We start from the raw sequence: 25,258 nt of genomic DNA on the forward strand, positions 1-25,258 counted from the left end.
TGCAGTAGGTCTCAAAACCTATTCCTTTTCCCAATGTGAAACTTTGTACTCTTTGATCAACACTTCCCATTCCCTACCTTCGTATTATGTCTTTTTTTTTTTTAGAAGACTTTTGTGTTGTTTTATTGTATAATCGCCTATGATTTCTATAGCTTTATTTATTTATTTATTATTATTATTATTATTATACTTTAGGTTTTATGGTACATGTGCGCAATGTGCAGGTAAGATACATATGTATACATGTGCCATGCTGGTGCGCTGCACCCACCAACTCATCATCTAGCATTAGGTATATCTCCCAATGCTATCCCTCCCCCCTCCCCCCACCCCGCAACAGTACCCAGAGTGTGATGTTCCCCTTCCTGTGTCCATGTGTTCTCATTGTTCAATTCCCACCTATGAGTGAGAATATGCAGTGTTTGGTTTTTTGTTCTTGCGATAGTTTACTGAGAATGATGATTTCCAATTTCATCCATGTCCCTACAAAGGACATGAACTCATCATTTTTTATGGCTGCATAGTATTCCATGGTGTATATGTGCCACATTTTCTTAATCCAGTCTATCATTGTTGGACATTTGGGTTGGTTCCAAGTCTTTGCTATTGTGAATAATGCCACAATAAACATACGTGTGCATGTGTCTTTATAGCAGCATGATTTATAGTTCTTTGGGTATATACCCAGTAATGGGATGGCTGGGTCGAATGGAATTTCTAGTTCTAGATCCCTGAGGAATTGCCACACTGACTTCCACAAGGGTTGAACTAGTTTACAGTCCCACCAACAGTGTAAAAGTGTTCCTATTTCTCCACATCCTCTCCAGCACCTGTTGTTTCCTGACTTTTTAATGATTGCCATTCTAACTGGTGTGAGATGGTATCTCATTGTGGTTTTGATTTGCATTTCTCTGATGGCCAGTGATGGTGAGCATTTTTTCATGTGTTTTTTGGCTGCATAAATGTCTTCTTTTGAGAAGTGTCTGTTCATGTCCTTCGCCCACTTTTTGATGGGGTTGTTTGTTTTTTTCTTGTAAATTTGTTGGAGTTCATTGTAGATTCTGGATATTAGCCCTTTGTCAGATGAGTAGGTTGCGAAAATTTTCTCCCATTTTGTAGGTTGCCTGTTCACTCTGATGGTAGTTTCTTTTGCTGTGCAGAAGCTCTTTAGTTTAATTAGATCCCATTTGTCAATTTTGGCTTTTGTTGCCATTGCTTTTGGTGTTTTCGACATGAAGTCCTTGCCCATGCCTATGTCCTGAATGGTAATGCCTAGGTTTTCTTCTAGGGTTTTTCTGGTTTTAGGTCTAACGTTTAAGTCTTTAATCCATCTTGAATTAATTTTTGTATAAGGTGTAAGGAAGGGATCCAGTTTCAGCTTTCTCCATATGGCTAGCCAGTTTTCCCAGCACCATTTATTAAATAGGGAATCCTTTCCTCATTTCTTGTTTTTCTCAGGTTTGTCAAAGATCAGATAGTTGTAGATATGTGGCATTATTTCTGAGGGATCTGTTCTGTTCCATTGATCTATATCTCTGTTTTGGTACCAGTACCATGCTGTTTTGGTTACTGTAGCCTTGTAGTATAGTTTGAAGTCAGGTAGTGTGATGCCTCCAGCTTTGTTCTTTTGGGTTAGGATTGACTTGGCGATGCGGGCTCTTTTTTGGTTCCATATGAACTTTAAAGTAGTTTTTTCCAATTCTGTGAAGAAAGTCATTGGTAACTTGATGGGGATGGCATTGAATCTGTAAATCACCTTGGGCAGTATGGCCATTTTCACGATATTGATTCTTCCTACCCATGAGCATGGAATGTTCTTCCATTTGTTTGTATCCTCTTTTATTTCCTTGAGCAGTGGTTTGTAGTTCTCCTTGAAGAGGACCTTCACATCCCTTATAAGTTGGATTCCTAGGTATTTGATTCTCTTTGAAGCAATTGTGAATGGGAGTTCACTCATGATTTGGCTCTCTGTTTGTCTGTCATTGGTGTATAAGAATGCTTGTGATTTTTGTACATTGATTTTGTATCCTGAGACTTTGCTGAAGTTGTTTATCAGCTTAAGGAGATTTTGGGCTGAGACAATGGGGTTTTCTAGATATACAATCATGTCATCTGCAAACAGGGACAATTTGACTTCCTCTTTTCCTAATTGAATACCCTTGATTTCCTTCTCTTGCCTAATTGCCCTGGCCAGAACTTCCAACACTATGTTGAATAGAAGTGGTGAGAGAGGGCATCCCTGTCTTGTGCCAGTTTTCAAAGGGAATGCTTCCAGTTTTTGCCCATTCAGTATGATATTGGCTGTGGGTTTGTCATAGATAGCTCTTATTATTTTGAGATACATCCCATCAATACCTAATTGATTGAGAGTTTTTAGCATGAAGGGTTGTTGAATTTTGTCAAAGGCCTTTTCTGCATCTATTGAGATAATCATGTGGTTTTTGTCTTTGGTTCTGTTTATATGCTGGATTACATTTATTGATTTGCATATATTGAACCAGCCTTGCATCCCAGGAATGAAGCCCACTTGATCATGGTGGATAAGCTTTTTGATGTGCTGCTGGATTCTGTTTGCCAGTATTTTATTGAGGATTTTTGCATCAATGTTCATCAAGGATATTGGTCTAAAATTCTCTTTTTTGGTTGTGTCTCTGCCCAGCTTTGGTATCAGGATGATGCTGGCCTCATAAAATGAGTTAGGGAGGATTCCCTCTTTTTCTATTGATTGGAATAGTTTCAGAAGGAATGGTACCAGCTCCTCCTTGTACCTCTGGTAGAATTCGGCTGTGAACCCATCTGGTCCTGGACTCTTTTTGGTTGGTAAGCTATTGATTATTGCCACAATTTCAGCTCCTGTTATTGGTCTATTCAGAGATTCAACTTCTTCCTGGTTTAGTCTTGGGAGGGTGTATGTGTTGAGGAATTTATCTGTTTCTTCTAGATTTTCTAGTTTATTTGCGTAGAGGTATTTGTAGTATTCTCTGATGGTAGTTTGTATTTCTGTGGGATCGGTGGTGATATCCCCTTTATCATTTTTTATTGCATCTATTTGATTCTTCTCTCTTTTTTTCTTTATTAATCTTGCTAGCTGTCTATCAATTTTGTTGATCCTTTCAAAAAACCAGCTCCTGGATTCATTATTTTTTGAAGGGTTTTTTGTGTCTCTGTTTCTTTCAGTTCTGCTCTGATTTTAGTTATTTCTTGCCTTCTGCTAGCTTTTGAATGGGTTTGCTCTTGCTTTTCTAGTTCTTTTAATTGTGATGTTAGGGTGTCAATTTTGGATCTTTCCTGCTTTCTCTTATGGGCATTTAGTGCTATAAATTTCCCTCTACACACTGCTTTGAATGTGTCTCAGAGATTCTGGTATGTTGTGTCTTGGTTCTCGTTGGTTTCAAAGAACATCTTTATTTCTGCCTTCATTTGGTTATGTACCCAGTAGTCATTCAGGAGCAGGTTGTTCAGTTTCCATGTAGTTGAGCGGTTTTGAGTGAGATTCTTAATCCTGAGTTATAGCTTGATTGCACTGTGATCTGAGAGATAGTTTGTTATAATTTCTGTTCTTTTACATTTATTGAGGAGAGCTTTACTTCCAAGTATGTGGTCAATTTTGGAATAGGTGTGGTGTGGTGCTGAAAAAAAAGTATATTCTGTTGATTTGGGGTGGAGAGTTCTGTAGATGTCTATTAGGTCCGCTTGGTGCAGAGCTGAGTCCAATTCCTGGGTATCCTTGTTGACTTTCTGTCTCGTTGATCTGTCTAATGTTGACAGTGGGGTGTTAAAGTCTCCCATTATTAATGTGTGGGAGTCTAAGTCTCTTTGTAGGTCACTCAGGACTTGCTTTATGAATCTGGGTGCTCCTGTATTGGGTGCTTATATATTTAGGATAGTTAGCTCTTCTTGTTGAATTAATCCCTTTACCATTATGTAATGGCCTTCTTTGTCTCTTTTGATCTTTGTTGGTTTAAAGTCTGTTTTATCAGAGACTAGGATTGCAACCCCTGCCTTTTTTTGTTTTCCATTTGCTTGGTAGATCTTCCTCCATCCTTTTATTTTGAGCCTATGTGTGTCTCTGCACATGAGATGGGTTTCCTGAATACAGCACACTGATGGGTCTTGAGTCTTTATCCAATTTTCCAGTCTGTGTCTTTTAATTGGAGCATTTAGTCCATTTACATTTAAAGTTAATGTTGTTATGTGTGAATTTGATCCTGTCATTATGATGTTAGCTGGTTATTTTGCTCGTTAGTTGATGCAGTCTCTTCCTAGTCTTGATGGTCTTTACATTTTGGCATGATTTTGCAGTGGCTGGTACCGGTTGTGCCTTTCCATGTTTAGCGCTTCCTTCAGGAGCTCTTTTAGGGCAGGCCTGGTGGTGACAAAATCTCTCAGCATTTGCTTGTCTGTAAAGTATTTTATTTCTCCTTCACTTATGAAGCTTAGTTTGGCTGGATATGAAATTCTGGGTTGAAAATTCTTTTCTTTAAGAATGTTGAATATTGGCCCCCACTCTCTTCTGGCTTGTAGGGTTTCTGCCAAGAGATCCGCTGTTAGTCTGATGGGCTTCCCTTTGATGGTAACCCGACCTTTCCTCTCTGGCTGCCCTTAACATTTTTTCCTTCGTTTCAACTTTGGTGAATCTGACAATTATGTGTCTTGGAGTTGCTCTTCTCGAGGAGTATCTTTGTGGTGTTCTCTGTATTTCCTGAGTCTGAATGTTGGCCTGCCTTGCTAGATTGGGGAAGTTCTCCTGGATAATATCCTGCAGAGTGTTTTCCAACTTGTTTCCATTCTCCCCGTCACTTTCAGGTACACCAATCAGACGTAGATTTGGTCTTTTCACATAGTCCCACATTTCTTGGAGGCTTTGCTCGTTTCTTTTTATTCTTTTTTCTCTAAACTTCCCTTCTCGCTTCATTTCATCTTCCAGGGCTGATACCCTTTCTTCCATTTGATCGCATCGGCTCCTGAGGCTTCTGCATTCTTCACGTAGTTCTCGAGCCTTGGTTTTCAGCTCCATCAGCTCCTTTAAGCACTTCTCTGTATTGGTTATGCTAGTTATACATTCTTCTAAATTTTTTTCAAAGTGTTCAACTTCTTTGCCTTTGGTTTGAATATCCTCCTGTAGCTCGGAGTAATTTGATCGTCTGAAGCCTTCTTCTCTCAGCTCGTCAAAGTCATTCTCCATCCAGCTTTGTTCTGTTGCTGGTGAGGAACTGCATTCCTTTGGAGGAGGAGAGGTACTCTGCTTTTTAGAGTTTCCAGTTTTTCTGCTCTGTTTTTTCCCCATCTTTGTGGTTTTATCTACTTTTGGTCTTTGATGATGGTGATGTACAGATGGGTTTTTGGTGTGGATGTCCTTTCTGTTAGTTTTCCTTCTAACAGACAGGACCCTCAGCTGCAGGACTGTTGGAGGACCTGGCCGGCCGTGTGAGGTGTCAGTCTGCCCCTGCTGGGGGGTGCCTCCCAGTTAGGCTGCTCAGGGGTCAGGGGTCAGGGACCCACTTGAGGAGGCAGTCAGCCCTTTCTCAGATCTCCAGCTGCGTCCTGGGAGAATCACTGCTCTCCTCAAAGTTGTCAGACAGGGACATTTAAGTCTGCAGAGGTTACTGCTGTCTTTTTGTTTGTCTGTGCCCTGCCCCCAGAGGTGGAGCCTACAGAGGCAGGCAAGCCTCCTTGAGCTGTGGTGGGCTCCACCCAGTTCAAGCTTCCAGGCTGCTTTGTTTACCTAAGTGAGCCTGGGCAATGGCGGGCGCCCCTCCCCCAGCCTCGCTGCTGACTTGCTGTTTGATCTCAGACTGCTGTGCTAGCAATCAGCGAGACTCCGTGGGCGTAGGACCCTCTGAGCCAGGTGCGGGCTATAAGCTCCTGGTGCACCATTTCCTAAGCCCGTGGGAAAAGCACAGTATTCGGGTGGGAGTGGCCCGATTTTCCAGGTGCCGTCTGTCACCCCTGGAAAGGGACCTCCCTGACCCCTTGCGCTTCCCGAGTGAGGCAATGCCTTGCCCCTGCTTCGGCTGGCGCACGGTGCAGTCACCCACTGACCTGTGCCCACTCTCTGGTACTCCCTAGTGAGATGAACACGGTACCTCAGATGGAAATGCAGAAATCACCCGTCTTCTGCGTCGCTCACCCTGGGAGCTGTAGACCGGAGCTGTTCATATTTGGCCATCTTGGCTCCTCCGTATTATGTCTTTTTTTGTTTGTTTACAGAGTCTAATATTATTATGGTTTTCTTATTATTTAAATATGAGTTGTCAATAGTATTGAAATTATTCCATTTGTCATATTATGTGTCAATAAACCCAACCCTCTGACTTAGAACTTCATTCTATTTCTGAGCATCTCTACCTGGATATTTTTCCAATATCTCAAATTCTTCTCTCAACATACCCAATCCCCCCCACCTCCCACCAATATATTTTATAGTAATGGAGGGAGTCAACTACTATGTACATACGTATTTCATCTTGACATCTGTTAGTATTTTCTTCTGAAATTCTTGAATTGAAGAGATTCTGCTCCCATGGCTTGGAAGAGTTTGGTTGGTCATCCATTCCTATTCTAGAGTTCTAGAACTTGCCCTTTATAAGCACCTGCCTACCCCTACTACACCACAAACTTTACAACTGCAGAGTATGACTGTACCCTGGCTGCAGTCCCTGGCTAGCCCAGTCCCTAGCTGGCCCAGATTAGGTACTTGGTAAGTTATCTATTGACTGATTGCTGCACTTAGGCTGTTGCTGACCATCAGCCAGCCAGTCAGCAGATGGAGGTGGCATCCTCATGTTTACACGGAAGCTACATGTTCCCTGTGTCTGACCCCACTTTCTCTTAACCCAGTCACAGTGGCCCAGTCCATTAGGTCAACATTTTCATTATGCCTTTCACACTTCCCATTTTGTTCTGTAGTTCATACTGTAACCTAAGCCTAGAATGAAACCTTTCTACAGCTTTCTCCATCCATTTCTGCAGCTTAAAACCTTACTGTCCAGCAAGACTCATAAAATACTGTTTCCTTTATGGGCTTATGTCCAATCTCTTCAGACAGAGGTAGTTGCTCTCACCTGTGTCCCCCAGCACTATAAATGCTTTATGGTTGGTAGTATACCATAATTTTCCCAGTTCCCTCAAATAATTTCTTATTTGAGGGAACTGGGAACCCTTGAGAACAGCTAGGTTAAATGTGACTTGTCAGTTTACTAATTCCCTTACTGATTCTTACAATAGGACTTCTCAGAGCCAACGTGCATTCAGTATGCTAGAATGCATTGTGAATCTTCAAGTGAGGGGTATGCTGTATGTATAGTGGTTTTTGCCCCTTTGTTTTGCCTGCCTTGATGTCTACAGAACCCGTATTTTCAGGAACCCACTCAGGATATGCTGCTATAGGAAAAATAGCTGCTTTGTTAGTGTTGATGATGGTGTTGAGGTTGTCTTTTCCTTTTTCAGCCAAATAGTTGTCAAATTCTATACTTCACCTCCTTCTAGATGAATGTACTTGAAAATTGCAGCGTGCTACTCCTAAAAGTCACTCTTAAAAGTCACTCTGGGTATGCTTTGCTGATGGTAGTATAAAATGGTACAACTATTTTGGAAAATTGTTTGGCATTTTCTTATAAAGTTAAATATATACCTACCCTATGATCCAGAAATTCCACTCCTATGCATTTAACCAAGAGAAATGAAAACATATATCCTCGAAAAGACTTGGAGAAAAATGTTTATAGCAGCCTTATTCACAATAGCCAAAACTGGAAACAACTCAAACATTCTTCAACAGGTCACTGGATATGCAAATTCTGGTATATCTATACCACCATGGCCTGTTTCTCAGTTGAGACAGACAGAAAACACTATTCATACAAGCCCTAACATAGATAAGCTCAAAACCATGAAAGTGTTTTCAGTCTGTCTTGGGTAGTGGTTACATGCAGTGGTCCCCAACCTTTTTGGCACCAGAGACTGGTTTCATTGAAGATGATTCTTCCATGGACTGGGGGTGGGTGTGGTGGTGGGGATGGTTTCAGGATGATTCAGGTGCATTATAGTCAAATAATTATACAACTCACCATAATGTGGAATCAGTGGGAGCCCTGAGCTTGTTTTCCTGGAACTGGACAGTTCTATCTGGGAGTGACAGAAGATGAGGACAGATCATCAGGCATTAGATTCTCATAAGAAACCCACAACTTAGATCCCTTGCATGTGCAGTTCACAATAGGGTCTGTGCTCCTATGAGAATCTAATGGTGCCATTGATATGACAGGAGGCGGAGCTCAGGCAGTAACATAAGCAATGGGAAATGGCTGTAAATACAAATGAAGCTTCCCTGGCTCATCTGCTGCTCACCTTCTGCTCTGCGGCCTGGTTCCTAACAGGCCACGGACCAATACCCATCCATGGCCTGGGGGTTGGGGACCCCTGGTTACATGTGTGTACACAATTGTCAAATCTCACTGAACCAAACACTTAAGGTCTGTGTACTTCATTGTAGGTAAATTACCTCTGGGAGAATCAGGCTAGTGAGGTAGTCAGGAGCCTGGAATTTGGAGCCAAATGCAAATCCTGGTTCTACCATTCATTGTCACCAGGACTTTTGGCAAATTGCCTAAGTATCTGTTTCGGTTTTCTCATCTGTCAAATATAAATGAAGTTAGTATCTACCTTATAAGGTCGTTACAAGAATTAAATTAGTTAGATTGTTAGTGCTCTTTAAGTTCTTGTTAAACAAAATGTAAAAGTAAAAACTCTGATCTTCATGATCAGACATGACAGCACCTCAGTGCTCCTCTTTCTAGCTGCATCTGAGAATCACCTGGGGAGATTTTATAAAACAACGATACCTGGGTTCCATTCCTGGGATTTCTGATATAGTTGGCTTTGGGTGGTTTCTGGGGACTGTGGTGTTTTTAAAGCCCCCACGAGTTTGTTTTTTTTTTTTTTAACTATGTTTTCATGAGTAATACTGTATGGTATGTATCATAATTATATAGTCAGTTTCCAATAATTCTGACACTGTGTAACAGGCAAACTGTATTTGCTGCATTTGTAGTGGTATTAAAAACCTTTCCAGAGAAAACTAAAAAGTTCCATTTTCTTTTTGTTTTAGAGTAAACTGTTCTTTTCAGAATTGTGTAGTTAGCTAAACTATAATTCAAAACAAAGTTCAAAACTTTTTTCTTTTTCTATAAAAATGGGATATATGTGCAGAATGTGCAGGTTTGTGAGCAAAGGGTATGAACAGGCACTTCTCAAAAGAAGACATTTATGCAGGCAACAAACAGATGAAAAAAAGCTCAACATCACTGATCATCAGAGAAATGCAAAACAAAACCACTATGAGATACCATCTCACGCCAGTCAGAATGGCAATTATTAAAAAGTCAGGAAACAATAGATGCTGGTGAGGTTGTAGAGAAATAGGAATGCCTTTACACTGTTGGTGGGAATGTAAATTAGTTCAAAAGATCCATTTTCCTAAGAATTATTGATGTTTGCTTCATTTTGTTTTCACAGAGGAATAACAGAAATTCCTAACACTCAAAAGGGAGCTCCCATGGCTGGGCACGGTGGCTCATGCCTATAATCCCAGCAGTTTGGGAGGCTGCGGTGGGCAGATCACTTGAGGTCAGGAGTTTGAGACCAGCCTGGCCAACATGGTGAAATATCGTCTCTACTAAAAAAAAACAAAAACAAAAAACAAAAAGGGAGCCCTCTTTTTATTCAAATCATTTTTTTCTTTTATCAGAAAGCAATATTAAGTATTTGAAGTGCTTGAGGGGGAAAGCAAGCATTACTTAAATTGAGATGATAAAACATAGAAACTTTTAAAAGATGGCAACGCTACACCAAAATGCAAATTATGAGACTCTTGGCCCTTCTATTCAAAGCTCTATAAATGTTAGGCGTCACTTTTCTCTCTTTTTAATTATGAATGCAGGCAGTCCTGGAAGCGTAAGTATCTTTGATGATTATATAGAAATAGGTTACATCAATTTCTTTTCTCTGAAGAAAGAAACCAAATGTACCTCACTTTTTGGGGAGTGAGTGAGTGAGTGAATTGTTTGGGCTTGCATTAGTGGAAAAGATGATCTTACTCATTGAGATTGGAAAAAAAAAATTCAAAAAGCATCAAGAATGAAAAAGCCGCATATGGCAATAGACTAATAGACACTTTTGGTTATTATTGCAAAGCTATTTTTACATTAAAAGATGAATATGGCCAGATGAGTTTCCCATAAATGTTCAATTTGGTTCTTTTTATGTAACTAATTTTGTTTATCCTTGCATGCCTCTTACTGATAATGAGTTGCTAATAGACTGGTTTATAATTCTAACAGCTTAATCTCCGTGCATTTGTGTAGCCAGTGTTTGTCCACCCTCCCCCTCCTTTTGTTTTTAAGTGAGAAAAAATTCAGTCATGTAAAGGGAATCTTTTATAATTGTTAAAATGTGTTTCTTCATCAATAATGAAGTAATGTTGGTAGTTTTATTTTTGTAGTTTTGGGCAGATGATTCACATTCGTACTGTGTCTGGATTGACTCAAAAATTCATCATTAATGAGCAAGAAGCGATACAGTACAGTGGAGTAATACACTTGAAATGAAACCAGTCATCTTTCCCTGCTGTTCTTCTTTTCTCTGGGCCTAAGTTTCTATATCTCTAAATGGATTAAAATTGCCTTTATTTTGAGCAAAAGAAGGTAATAGCCAAAGTACCATTAATCAATTGAAATCATTTCACTGGAAAAAATTTTATCTTGTAATTAACCAATGACACTTCTGTTTGAATACATTGCCATTCTGCAGTAAGTTGAATTTTTTTTCTCTTTCCTTTCTCTAACAAATATTTATTGAATACATGCTACTACATATGGATGAAGCACTGTGTTAATGCAATGAACAAGACATATCATTTGAGAGATTTTCTGCTTGAATCACCAGAATTATTCATTTATTCATTCAGCAGATATCATTATGCCTACCTTAGATAAGACATGATGCCACGTGCTATGGGTCTTGTCAAGATGAATAAGGCCAAAAGGCTGTGTGTTCACAAAAATAGAGATCATATTTTATTGGGGAAGTCTCAAAGTCAAGGAATATTTTTCACAGTAGAAGAAATTTGAGCTGTGCCTTAGAACAAGGTGGATAAGATTTTTAACATGCACATGGGGATTATTTTCTAGAAGGGAGGAAGAAAATAGACAAAGGAATGAGGGCTGAAAAAGTAGCCTGCTGATCAGGTCTGGTTTGACTGGAATTTTGAGTGCACATAGAACGATGTAGGGTTAGGCCTAAAAATAAGAGAAGGACAGATTGTTGAATGCCTTGCATGTTGTCAGTCCGAAGAGTTTGGATAGATTATCTACCTGTCCATGTGATTTAACTGAAAGCACTGAGACAGGGACTAGCAAATGTTAAGAAAATTTCTCCAGCCTGGCCAACACAGTGAAACTCTTTCTCTACTAAAAATACAAAAAAAATTAGCTGGGTGTGGTGGCACATGCCTGTAATCCCAGCTACTTGGGAGGGTGAGGCAGGAGAATGCTGTAAACCTGGGAGGCAGAGGTTTCAGTGAGCCGAGATTGCACCACTGCACTCTAGCCTGGACAACAGACCTAGACTCTCTCTCAAAAAAAACAACAAAAAAATAGATTCTGAGTTTGAAAACCATAGAATGTGTCAAATCAAACACATGAGCTAATCTAACCATACAGAATTTTGAGATGTCTTTAGATCATCTAAACTTACTTTAGATTTGCAAAAAAGTCCATACAAAGAAATACAATATGCAGATATGGGTATTTCCCAACAGACCTTATACAAATTTGAAATTAAATTTCCATCTGTTGCTGGTATGCATGACCGTCATATAGAGAAATCTTTATTATTAATTATTTTCATGAATGAATGAATTCTTTTAATAAATAATAACAAGTAAAAGTTTTAAAATTAGTTATCTTAAAGAATCTTTGGGATTGTGTTTCAAAGTCCTTGAAATATCGGGACCTAACACACTGATAAATTTTAAGAGTTTACTAGTCTGCAGAAGACCCAAGGAAATTGATTTTACCATTGGCATTTAAGATTGCACTTGCACTGTGCTCTGTTGAGTGTACAAGAGGAGGGAGACTGCGTTCTTTGCCCCTGCTCACTTCCTTTTGCATTTTTTCCTCCATTCCAATATGAGACCTGTTGAAGTAGAAAATCACTCAGCAACCAAATATATGCCTATGTTGTTGCTAGAAAGAACCATACTTAGGCCAGGAGCAGTGGCTCATGCCTTTAATCCCAGCACTTTGGGAGGCCAAAGTGGGCAGATCATGAGATCAAGAGATTGAGACCATCCTGGCCGACATGGTGAAACCCCGTCTCTACTAAAAATACAAAAATTAGCTGGACTTGGTGGTGTGCGCCTGTAGTCCCAGCTACTCAGGAGGCTGAAGCAGGAGAATCACTTGAACCCGGGAGGTGGAGATTGCAGCAAGCTGAGATCATGCCACTGTAATCCAGCCTGGTGACAGAACAAGACTCTCTCTCAAAAAAAAAAAAAAAAAAAAAAAAAAAAAAAAAAGAACCATGTGTCCTTGCAGGCAGAATGGTAGTTTTGCCATTCTCGGGAGAGCATATTTTGGAAGAGAGGTTCATTCTTTGGCACCCAAAGAATGCATGAGTAGAGGGATAATACACAGGTGCATACCTAGGTTATATGTGGTAAGGAAGTATAAGGATGGAGAAAAGGAAACCACTCTTCATTCAGTAAATTGGGGGCATGGGGACTATTAATGTCTATGAACCCAGATCCCTAGCTGAGATTTAGAAGCATACCAAAAACAAACAAACAAAAAACCCACACACAAACACAAAAAGCAGGTTAACCAGCACTGAATATTGAAAACATCCTATCTAATAAATGCTATTTAGAAAATACAGAAAAGACGGTAAGTATCTTGCTACATTTGGGGACTATTTTAAAGGACGGTGTTAAAAGAACTATCTTTCTTTTCCATGTCTTTTTGAAAGGGATGCACAAGTACACTAAAAGTGAACCATTTACAACAAAAAGCTTGAGTAGTCAGAGCTTGAATCTAATTGTGAGGAAACCCGTGGAGCTCATAAAACTTTAATAACTAGTCCCAGGTTTAATAAAGCAATCTTGCAAATTTTAAGTGAACCAATGGTAATTCATGGAAGTTTTTAGTGTTGCATAAGGTAAAATTGAAATTAGCGATGTCACAACAATGTTAATAAAAAGGACAAGCCACTTACTATAAATATAAGTAATTCTGGCACATGTGGGAAGGCACCCAGGGAAAAAAGCCATCCTTGTCACTTTAAAATAACCTCTATGCCAAAGTAAAGCTTCAAGTAAAGAAGTTGTATCCAAAGCCCTTATGAATATTGTCCTTTTGCCCTGAGATATAACATTCCTAAGAGTGAAAACCTTAACCTGAAAAAACGAGGAGACTCTTCCTACTTATGTCAGTTAATTCTTGCCCACATGGAAGCTCTGCACTTGACAAGGCATGTCAACTCTCAGAGAGCCCATCCATCGTGTTGCTTCAGCTGTCTATCTTTCTGCCTTTGCCTCTCAAGTCAGTAAACCTGGATCTCACCTCCTGACTGAGCTCTACTCCCGTACTGCCAGCTGCTTTTGAGTCAGTCCCATTGGGTTGGCCTCCCAAGAGAGATGGCTTCCCCCATCTCTCTTTCTGCCTCCATTTCACCTATCCTAAGAAACCCTGCAGCTCTCCCACCACTTCCACTAAGTCCTTGGAATATCCTGGCACATCAGAGTCCTTCTTTCCTCTGAACTCGTAGAACTCTTTACAGCTCCATTGTTTGCTATATGCACAACCCACTTTGCAACAACTCTTATATTTTTGTCTATTTTCATACAATATTATTTCAAGCTGATGTTGGCCCTTTATTGGTCCATAATCTCTGATTCTTCCAGGATCTGAGCACAACCACCACCCACCCCCGATCTGCTCCATAAATATCCGTAGACTGACGGATCCCCTGGATACCTCAAAGATATTAACTGCAATAAGTTAACAAGAGTGGAAGGAAATTTGAGGCAGCATCTCAGCCCCTGCCTGGCCCTTTCCTCTGGACTTTCAGGTTATTCTACATATTTTCATTCATTTCCTGAAGAGGTGCTATAATATCCCTACCTCACCTCATTTTTTTTCCCAGTAACTATTTTAATCTAAACTCCTGTGTTTCAATGTAGACATGTTTGTTCTTGTTTAATTAGTGGAGATGGAGAATAGAAAGGCAAAAAGATGGTGGGGAGAATCAGATGCTTTGTCATTGGGGATTGTCATTAGGACAAAAAGTCTTAATTTCCCATAGACCCTCTTGGCAGTGCCCTTGGCTCTCCACCAGCCTGTGAACATCGGGAGAGCAGGGTATGTCTTTGTTTTTCCACACCACTCAACTCCCAGTGGCTGGCACAGAGCCTGGCACACAGTAGATGTTCAAAAAGTAAATGTTTTTTTAAATAAAAATGAGCCCATGAAGTCATATGGAGAGTCTGAGCAATGGAATATTTATCATGGGCTTTATGCCACGTGGAATTGTGCCTTAATTTAAGAAAACTCTGTTGGCAAAACCTGAGACCGAAAAGCAGATAAATTAGTCGAAGGCCATTTATTTTATTATAATATTTATGCTCTATTTTTTTCAAATAACCACTTACTCCAATACTTTGAAAATGTGACTTGGTTGTATAGAAACACTGATTTACACAAAAATTTTGGTGAATTTATCTTTTATGAAGTGAATTTTCTGAGAATCATATGTTCTAAAATTATATTTAATCTACATAGTTTGGTATCATATCTTTAAGCAGTAGAATGGCTTCCATTATAAGTATAAATGAAATTGCTAAATATCAAGGAAATGACACAATACTTTCTGGTCCAAAAATAACACTCACAGAAAACAGTATATCACTAGGTATTTTATTGCCAGAAAGTTTAATAAGCTTTCTTATAAGTATTGGTAAAAAGGAATATCTGAAAAATTATTGGCTATGTTTTATGATGTTGTTATATTAACCTTCTTCCTAATCCCCCAAAGAAATAGAGCAGATTAAAGTTTCTTTGTGTGACCTACAGAAATATGAAGCAGCAAGTGTCTTGAGATCCTGTAACTGTTATGAAAAATTGGAAAGAAGCATGGAGAATTCCAGCTCTTAGTGAGTTTAAATTTTAGCTGGGAAATCCAGGAACATTTATACCCAAAAAAGAGACTCTTCTTTCATACATCAACAGTCACAAACAGAAAAAAGGGAAAAAGGTGGAAGATAATATTCCAAAAGTTTAATAGTGGTTATCTCCTCTGATGAGAGTAGGAGTAACTTTTATTTTCTTAATATATTTCTGAATTTTCTTAAATGAATATTTATTACTAGTGTTATAATAACAGTTATTTTTTAAAAAGAAACTTCCCAACAGTGTGCAGGATGTACCAAATGAGAAGTAAGTACAATAAGAGATACAGGAATCCAGAGGATTGGGCTTGGGTAGTGAGTATATGTAGAGGAACTGGGGCTCGAGGTGGAGCTTGAAGAGTAGATAATACCATAATAATGATGAGATTTCAAATTTATAGGTTATTATTGCATCCAGAGACAAGTTGCCTCCCCCGTAAGCATATTCCCTTTCTATATTGGAAAAGCCCCAATATTCTTCAGTTAGGATAGTTCCTTTCCAGATCAGAAATTGGTTTACAGTTGGATATGTAGCCCAGTTTTGGCCTATGGGACAGCAAGGGGACATGTGCTCAGGTGCTTCTGAGAATTTTTGTAGACACTAAGAGAGATGACCCTTCATTGTCTGTGGACTTTATCCGGTCTCATATGACACCTGGAGCTGCTGCACAAGAGGAACCAGTAGACAAATGTAGACAGTACAGTGAAGACATAGAGGGCACCAGAGTCATCAATACCATTGTTCAGCCAGCGTGTCGTAGGTGAACTAGTTTTTTCTGTTTTACTTATAGGTTTGTAAGATAAGTAATTTCCTGATTGTGTAAAGCCGGTTTGAATTGGGCCTAAAGTTCTCTCACTGATATATCAGTTCTACAATTTGCTAACTTGTTCATATCCAAGATTGACTTTGATCTGAACAACAATTCTGCAAAGTTGATAATATATAAATAATTATTCCCTATACTGATGATGAAACTGAAGTTAAAAGGGTACCACTTGCCTAAGGACCCAAATCCGAATTTACCAATTCCAAATCTTTCTGTTTTCCCTCTGCTTTTTCAAATGAGAGAGCGCCGTATCAATGGAGAGACGTGGTACTTAATTCGTCAGTTCTGGAGTGAATGCCTGTTCTATGCCCAGGTAACATTCTAGGAACTAGGGATCCAAAGCAGAGGAGAGGGAAGAAAAGAAAAGCAGCAGAGAGTGAAAGTGTGCTCAGTATTTGGCACATGAATCTCATGTTGGGATTAGTGGATGTTGCACATCGGTTGGTCATGATAACTGAGTCAAAAATTAAGTTGGGATTAGATTGTAGAAACCTAAGAATTCCAGGCTAGAGTTAATTCCTTATATAGTAGGAAAAACTGGGATGTTGCTGACAATGACCCATAATCATACAGCACAAAAAGAGAGGCAGATCTTTAAAAGTCCTCATCTTGGTGACAAGTTGTATATCTATATGTGTACCATTTTATATATAATCTGCTATAGAACTTGAAATAAAGGAAAACCAGAAACCCCAAGAACATTTCTCTTTAGATGTGGATAATTTAGCATTATCCATACTGCAAATGAAATGTAGTATTATTTTATGAATTACTTAGTTCAAATGTGACTTGTCCGTGACATCTGGGCCCCATATGGTAGATTAATTAAAGCAGGGATGCTGAATTTGGATAGCTTGATATCCTCTTCAAAGACTGATCTCCCTTAGGACTAAGACAGGAAAATCCTGACATTTTGATTTCTCTGTGTACAGGGACCTTTAGCGTGAGAACAATAAACGGCCTTTTGTAGCTTCTTAATGAGACGTGTAGCATGTTATATTAACACCTAGGAGCTTGCCTTAAACTGCTCTGCCTCACTAATTAATAAAACGGGTGCACTCTAAATGCAAAGCCACAGCGCTTTCTTATTCTTTATTCTTTTTACCCACATCAGGAGTCTTTGTTTTTTCCTGGTATTGCGTGCCCTTTCACAGCGTGTGGAAACAGCACACTGTGTCCAGAAGCGCCCCGTGGCACGGTTGGCCTGGAATCTCCAACATCTCCCCACATAGCAGCAGGCAGCCCTGGATGACCAGGTCAGCCAAAAAGTAAGTTGAGTGTTTTACACATTGGCACACTGTCTGTGTGGAATAAGCCATGTGTAACAGTCTCCAGAGAGGAACCCTCAGCGGTTTCTACTGAGATGAGCATCCAAAGCTGGTCATGTGGCCAGAGAAGAAAGGGCCCAGGGCAAGGGAGATGCCCAGGAGAGTAGAGATGGAAGCTGCAGAGCCGCACCAAAGGCCTGTTTTTATATTTCTGAGCCTGGTTTGGTGCCTCCTCTGCTTCTAAATGTAAATGCTTACATTTTAGCCAGTTCACATTTCACCTCTCCTTGAGTCCCATGAATTATGTAGGGATCTTTAGGAGCCCTTTTAGAGGTGGAAGAGCAGATGCTGCCCTGGTTCAGGGTGGAGTCTTCCAGGCTTGCCAGGGTGTCCGGTTGTGCTCGCCTGTCACCTGTTACTGCAGAGCCATGGTGGGTTTTTACTGGCTGGTTGCTTGTGTCCTGAAGTTTGAGAAAGACTCCTTACCTTAGCCCAAGCCAATCCCATCCTTACAGGAAAGTGAACAGAAAAGAATAGTTGATTGCCTTCCCTGTTCCTCTCTTTTCTTCCTTTCTAGGCAATATTGTCCAAATAACAATGATGCCTTGTGCGGTTAAACAGCTGGAAGGTGGTATAGATTATCATGCTGTTTGCACACATATGGTAGTAGAGTGAAGCAATAACTTTTACCATGTTAGCACCTTCTACTACTGTTTGTGAACTCTCTTGAGAAATGTTTTTAGGTTTTTTTTTTTCCCAGCCTGAAATTCCTTTAAGTTGAATGAAAATTGACCTTAAAGGCATATGGTTTGCTAATATACTTTTCAATTTAATCTGAGCAAATTGTGATATACTTTTTTGATATAAAAATCTTGGCTGGGTGCAGTGACTCATACCTGTAATCACAGCATTTCAAGAGGCTGAGGTGGGAAAATGGCTTGAGCCCAGGAGTTCAAGACCAACCTGGACAACATGGTGAGATCCCATCTCTACAAAAAAATACAAAAATTAGCCAGGTGTGATGTCTTGTGCCTTTAGTCCCAGCTACTCGGCAGGCTGAGGCAGGAGGACCACTTGAGTCCAGGAGATCAAGGCTGCAGTGAGCTGTGATCACACCACTGCACACTAGATCCACCGTGGGCCACAGAGCAAGACCTTGTCTAGAAAACAAAAAATTCTGCACTGAGTGGTCAATTAGTATACCAATTCTTACTTAGGAAGAAGTATGTTCTGAGAAGATAAGTATAAGAGCACCAATCCCAAGACAGATCTCAGACTCTTAACGGGAGGATGTAAAGTAGAGGAGTAATACTCAACCTCCCTCCTCAGCAAGTTCCAGTGAGACTATATGAACAAAGAAAATATTTCAAGTTCCTTGGAATGGCAAGTGTTGTATAAGATATTTGCAATATACTGTTTTTGCTTCAGAAAGGCTTAAGGGAGCTTGCAAGGATTCATAAAATACAAAAGAACAAAAATGTTAAATGGAAGACCCGAAAGAAAGGAGGAGAAAAAAAGGCATCCAGGGAAGCTAGAAAGGAGACCAAGATAAATGCACCCCATAGTGTTTGAAGTGCAGGTTAATGAGGGGGCCCCTAGCTTCATGTGAAGTTTTTTCTTCCAGTGAAAAGGGAAACCTGGTCTGTTAAACACCAGGTTGTGAACAGCAACCAAGAAGTAAAAAACAAGTTGTTTCTCAGGAGAAGAAGAATTATTCCTAGTGTTAAGCTAGCGTTTTCTCCCAAGGGTGCTCATACTTAGAGAATCTCTAATTAGGATAAACACCTGACATGACCCTGGAAGGTAGCTCCATGGCTCCAAACCTTTATTCCCTTCTGTGAAATGGAGAGATTGAACCTAAAGATCTGTAAAGTCTCTGCAACTCTCAAGTCCAGTGAGTGTGTTGTCTTCACTCCTAACCATTTTCTCTTGTAGAAATGAAACATTCTTTTTCTATCTCTCTTTTCTTTACTTTTTTTTTGAGACAGAGTCTCTCTGTCCCCCAGGCTGGAATGCAGTGGCGCAATCTCGGCTCACTACAACCTCTACCTCCCAGGTTCAAGCGATTCTCCTGCCTCAGCCTCCCAAGTAGCTGGGATTACAGGCACCCGCCACCATGCCTGGCTAATTTTTGTATTTTTAGTAGAGATGGGGTTTCACCATGTTGGCCAGGCTGGTCTCAAACTCCTGAGCTCAAGTGATCCACCCGCCTCGCCCTCCCAAAGTGCTGGGATTACAGGCGTGACCCACGGCGCCTGGCCTCTGTCTCCCATTTCTTACTACTGAATTTCTTCTCTTCTTCCATCCCCCACTCCATCCTGCCTTTTTCTGTGGCCCAGCCTGATATTATGTCAAATGCGTCTTTCTCATACAACTGCTTATCTTTTCCCCTACTTAAAAAAAAAAAAAAGGTTGAGCAGAAGAGCTATGATCAAGGAGTGTTTGTGTCAGGGGAGGAAGGGGATGGACCATGTGTTAAGGGGGTGGGGGTTTGCTGTCTGGAATTGAGGTCAGCCAGGAAATAGGAAGCAGTTTTTATACTTCCTTCATTTGCAGGATAGTTGAGGATTCTGCCTGAAAGCTGGGCTCTTTGTTTAAAATATAGGCCACAAGGAGAACTGTCTGTGGTTGTGCCACTGAATGGCTAATTGTTCTTAATTGTATTCTGTGTTCAGCAGACCGCTAACTATCAGCTTAAAAACAGTATTTAGGGAAATTGTTTGTGCCTCCGTTTGTTTCTTACATTCCAGGGTTATCATCGTTGGAGGCAACATGCCTCAGAGTGTGACCAGAAAGGCTCACAAGGGCACCTGCCTCAGGCGGCATGTGGCATCTCCTATGAATTATGCATCATCGGCATATGGACAGTGGAGGCCGCCTAAAAACAACTAGCCGCTTATCATTGCCACAGTTGTACATTACCTTCCCGCGGCCTGATAAAGGCAGTTTTACTCTAGATGAGAGCTGGGATTGTTTCTTCTGGGTGTTCTCTAGAGACCGAGTGTCAGAAACTTAATGGCTTCTGAATGGCAGTGATGTTTGGCATCGTTTAGTGTTGCTGGTCTATGAAAAATACATTCATTGTGGTAAATAAGATATTTGAGGTAACATTAATCCCTGATAAATATATATTAAATTACTCAGCTTTCTTTCCCCCAAAAACCTTTTCTGTCCTACTGTTTGCGCTTTTGCAGTTTGGTACAACTGCCAAGATTAACTGTAATCCCTTGTCCTTCTGTTTGAATAAAAAAAGGAATGGCTGTTAGGTCTTGTCATCATGCCAAAAAATGAACTAATTATCTTCTTCTAACTGGAGACCTGGATGATAGGATGGGTTTTTTTGTGGTTAAAAAATACCAATCAGGTCCATTGAATTTGACGTCAGCTCAACTAGTAGTGTTATCTCGAGAATGTCTGTGATCCATTTGATCTGCAGTTAATACAATATGCTGCATACATAAGAGGTGAAGCTCGTGGTTTTCTCTAAAATTGTAACTGGGATTTTATTTTAGAAGTTCACTTGGGTTTCACCAAAGCTGTCTCTTAACGGTAAAATGTGTGAACATTTTTTGAAAAATCCTCAATGTAGCCAAGTGTTTTGAAAAAGGACTTACAGCTCCTCCTGCTAACATGCCAGTTAGAAAAAAAAAAAAAAGGACTTGATCCTTTGAGTGGAAAGCCTTTTCTAACATATTTCTAGCATTTCCTTGACTGATACATTAAATTTTGTGGGAAATAATTTAACCCTGTTCTCTGGTACAATGATGCCAACGAGCCTGGATTCTGTTGAGTAGAATGACCCCACCTGGCTGTGATATTTTTAGTTTTTCTGTCTGCTTTTCTTAGGATATGTATTATCACATTATCCTTCCTTGTGGGCACTTCTTGACTCTTTCTACATTTAACTTGTTTCCACTACAGGTTTGGAAATCAGATCCTGAGTGTATTAGAATTCTGTTTAAAACAAGAGGAAGTGTGTGCTAGTAATGATCTGAGGGGAACTCCTTTGAAGGAAGAACCTAACATTCTGTGCTTTTATGATCACTCTATCAATTCTGTAAAACTCTCCCCCTCTCAACTCCCTCTATTTGTACTAAAGAATGAGGATATAAAGGTAGTCTTGTTGAAAAATTTCTCTATGGGCATCATTGTAATTCTAGCAGTCCTCAACATGGTCATTTATACTCTAAGAAAAATACCTTATTGTAGTTCTTTAATTAAACAGAAAGTACCTACTTGAGAATAACTATACACAGTAAGACTTATAGCTAGACTTTCTATGTAATTAAGTTAGCCATATACATTTAATGACATATACAGTATGTCTAAATGAATGATATAATTGTGAATTAAAATGTTTATTACCCTTTATTGCACCCCATCTTAAATTATTTGGAAGATTTGGTACACTTTGTTAGGTAGGATGACATTCTTTTTTCTTGTTCATTGCTTCAGATTTCTGCTGATATGCTGTTCTCTTTCAGTCCCAGTTGGGCCCAGGGATCCTGCGGGGTGCCTCCACTGGTCTAGATCTTCAGAAGAGTTTTTTCCACTTTATGATCAGTGTTGTAGTTGTTCAGCAAACATAATGAGCCATTATTACCATCACAGACACTTGCCACTTAGTGAGTCCACTTTGCTTCTGCTGCTTTTTTCTTTCTTCTCTGAGCCTGGCCTCTTTCCTGTCCTCTATCCTACTCCTGCCTTCCATCCGTTTCTTCTCCCAGTGCCATCTCCCAGCACAGACGCTTTCTTTTGTTTAGCAGTAACAATAACAATTTGTTATTGTTCTTAGCACAGTGCTTAACATTAAAAGTGCTCACTAAATATATAGATAGGTTTTTTAAAAATAAATGAATACATCTAAAAATTACTTTAGCCAATTTTCAATAGAAGCATTAAAATGAGAAAAGGGGCTCTTCAGAGTAATAGGTACCAGGAAATCTAGGCTAAGTCTGGTTAATACAAATTAATCCCAAGTTCGTATGTTTCTCGAAAGTTTCAGAAAGGGAAGCTCAATGAGTTGTACGTCACTTATTATCTGGTGGAGGGAAGTATGCCAGTGTACCAGGAGAAACAGTTTTTTTGTGTGTTAGTACCTATTTTTGTATTAATGGTCATTCAAGGAACAAAATATTGACAGTCTCTTCATAGTAATTTTATAATAAGCTGCAGAAATTTCTTCTCAGTTAAAAAATATAATGAGCATCTAATATGCGCAAGGCACTGTGCCAGGAGCTGATCTTACAATGGAGAATAGGAAATATATGGTTTCTACCATCAAAGAGAATTCTTTTTATATCCCACAGAGTGAGTTAATAGTAACAGTAACATTCATTGAGCTCTTAGCTATGCCAGGCCCCCATCCAAGTGTATATAGGCATTAGCATGTTAATTTCTATAAATCTTACTGGTACTCTTAATTATTCTACTTTTTACACTTAAAGAAATTGAGGTGAAGGGAACTTAAATAATTTTTCCCAGGTTACATAGCTTGTAAGTGGTAAGAGATTTGAACCCAAGTAAGGCTGACTGGCTCTTGGGTACAGGCTTTTAACAACTATTCTATGTTTCTTTTCTAGGGGTATAAGAAAATGAAGAGGAATAAGTGTTTGGGGGTTGGAGGTGGGCAAAGGTGATTGGTTTGCAATATGTTAAACTTGAGTTGCCTGAAGGCATCAAGAATGGAGATGTGCAGTGGGCCATGGGGTATACAGATCTGCAGTTGGGCAGAGAGATCTGGGCCAACCAACATTTAGATGATTTTTTTAGGCGTCAGCAGTACATGGCTGATATATGAAACCATAGGGAGAAAGCCTATGAAAGGTATGAGATGAATATATTTTTAAAATCTACCTTCAGAAAATCCAAGAATGTATATTAAATTATAATTCAGGAAAAATACCACTACAGAGAGTTCACATAATGTAGATAAAGATATGTAGCCCTTTGGCAATTGGATATATATATACATGTTAGGTCCTGGGGTTGAGCTCAGCTAGTAAGGAGGAATGGGTAGCAAGCATTTGTCTCATTTGGTAATGGCCAGCCATGTGTTGGGGGCACATTGCCTCAGATTCTCATAACTTTTCAGGAAGGTGCTGTCATCCTCATTTTATAATTGAGGAAACTCATTTTATAATTGAGGCCCCGAAGATTAAGTAATTTGTCATGTGTCAAGGTTGCACAATAGTAAGTGGCAAAGCTTGGGTTTTGTCTTAGTCAGTTTGGGCTGCTAAGACAAACTACCATAGATTGAAGGGCTTATAAACAACAGAAATTTATATCTCACCGTTCTGGAGGCTGGGAAGTCCAAGATCAAGGCAGATTCAATGTCTACTAAGGGCCCACTTTCTGGTCATCTTCTCAACCTTGCATGGCAGAAGAGGTGAGGGAGCACCCTGGGGCACTAATGCCCTCATGACCCCATCACCTACCAAAGGCCCCACCTCCAAATATTATCACATTGGGCATTAAGATTTAACCTGTAGATATGGAGGGGGACACACATTCAGTCTCTATCAGCTTTAGAGCCAGGGCTTTTGACTGCCCTTTGCTTCTACCCCTCCTGCACAGTTGGGCCACCGGAACAGTAGTAGATGTGAAAGCTTTCGCTATGTAAACAGGTTTGCTCCGCTCACAAACATGCCACTGGACATACAGCTGAGGCCCAAGGTTGCCTTTGATAGTGCAGAGAAGAAATAACCCAGTCGGAAAAGTATTCCATCACTCCCATAAAAGCTCCCTAGAACAGCTTTGGGAAGGGAAGGTTCACTTTGTAGCCAGACAGGAACCCAGGTACATGCTGCACAGTGAGGCACAAAGTGCCCTGCTAGCTCCTTCACCCTTGGACTGCTGTCACCCCACCCGGGCAGCAAGCACTGCTTCCTAGGTAGGCTGCTCTGCCTCCCACCCTCTCTGACTGTGCAGTGACATGGATGGGAGCCACTGATCCACTTCTCATGAAATCCAATTATTCAGGCAGAAAAGATGACTTCCTGGCAGAGCCCACAGGAAGCGTCCCCCAAGCCCCAGGAAACAAAACAAATACAGCTCTTCCTATCATTTTGACATCCTCTTTCTGCCCACCCCTCCCCAACAAGACAGACAGCAGAAATCTGGACTCAGCACTTTTACTTTTAACTCTTTCTTGCCATTAATGTTAATGAATGGTTCTTCTCAGGGCCAAAGGCTTCTGTCTTTCTGCCTTCCTCTTTTGTCTTTCTGTTTTTTTTTTAAATTAAGTTTTGGGATACGTGTGCAGAACGTGCAGGTTTGTTACATAGGTATACACATGCCATAATGGTTTGCCGCACCCATCAACCCATCATCTACGTTAGGTATTTCTCCCAATGCTATCCCTCCCCCAGCCCCCTACGCCTCAACAGGCCCTGGTGTGTGATGTTCCCCTCCCTGTGTCCATGTGTTCTCTTTGTTCAACTCCCACTTTATTTAGGTACATTCCTAACAGCCATCTTTTCCCCAGTACTCTTACTGCTCCACATCTTGGAGAACTTATCTTATGGATTCCACAACTTCAAGGTGTTCTTAACCCCATTGTTAGTTTAGGGATGTCTAAACGTTGTAGGATACTGTCACTGTTGTACATACACACTTATTTTGATGGGTTTGGTTGTTACTATCCAAGGCTTGAATTAATCCCACAGGGGAGCTCTGGAACTGAGATGGCCCCAGCAAGGGAGCAGAATCTTGGGTGAAGTGGCTCTCTTTAGCCAAGGGCCATTACTGGGGAGGCACTCAGCTATGAGCCATTCACAGCCAAACTCTTGGCAGCTAGAAGACTGAGTACTTCAGTCCCAGTACTTTAGTCTCAGAGCAGTGATCTGGGCAGGACTGCAGCATCCTCTGCAACACCTTTCTACCTAGTTCACCCACACATACCTTCCTACCTGGTTTACCCACATGTACCTTCCTACCTG

General features: G+C 40.3%; 1 protein-coding gene and 1 long non-coding RNA gene across 3 annotated transcripts in view; one reads left to right on the forward strand and one right to left on the reverse strand.

The window, feature by feature from the left end:
• Nucleotides 1–6,563, reverse strand: part of LOC129049139 (uncharacterized) — a 54,905-nt gene extending 48,342 nt beyond the window's left edge. Inside the window, exon 1 of the long non-coding RNA XR_008511959.1 lies at nucleotides 6,458–6,563. This is a non-coding gene — a long non-coding RNA (uncharacterized LOC129049139). The remainder of the gene's footprint in view (nucleotides 1–6,457) is intronic.
• Nucleotides 1–25,258, forward strand: part of SRGAP1 (SLIT-ROBO Rho GTPase activating protein 1) — a 318,022-nt gene that overhangs the window by 93,602 nt on the left and 199,162 nt on the right. The window lies entirely within an intron of this gene.

The sequence above is a fragment of the Pongo abelii genome, chromosome 10 (genome assembly GCF_028885655.2).
Source record: "Pongo abelii isolate AG06213 chromosome 10, NHGRI_mPonAbe1-v2.0_pri, whole genome shotgun sequence".
NCBI lineage: Eukaryota > Metazoa > Chordata > Mammalia > Primates > Hominidae > Pongo > Pongo abelii.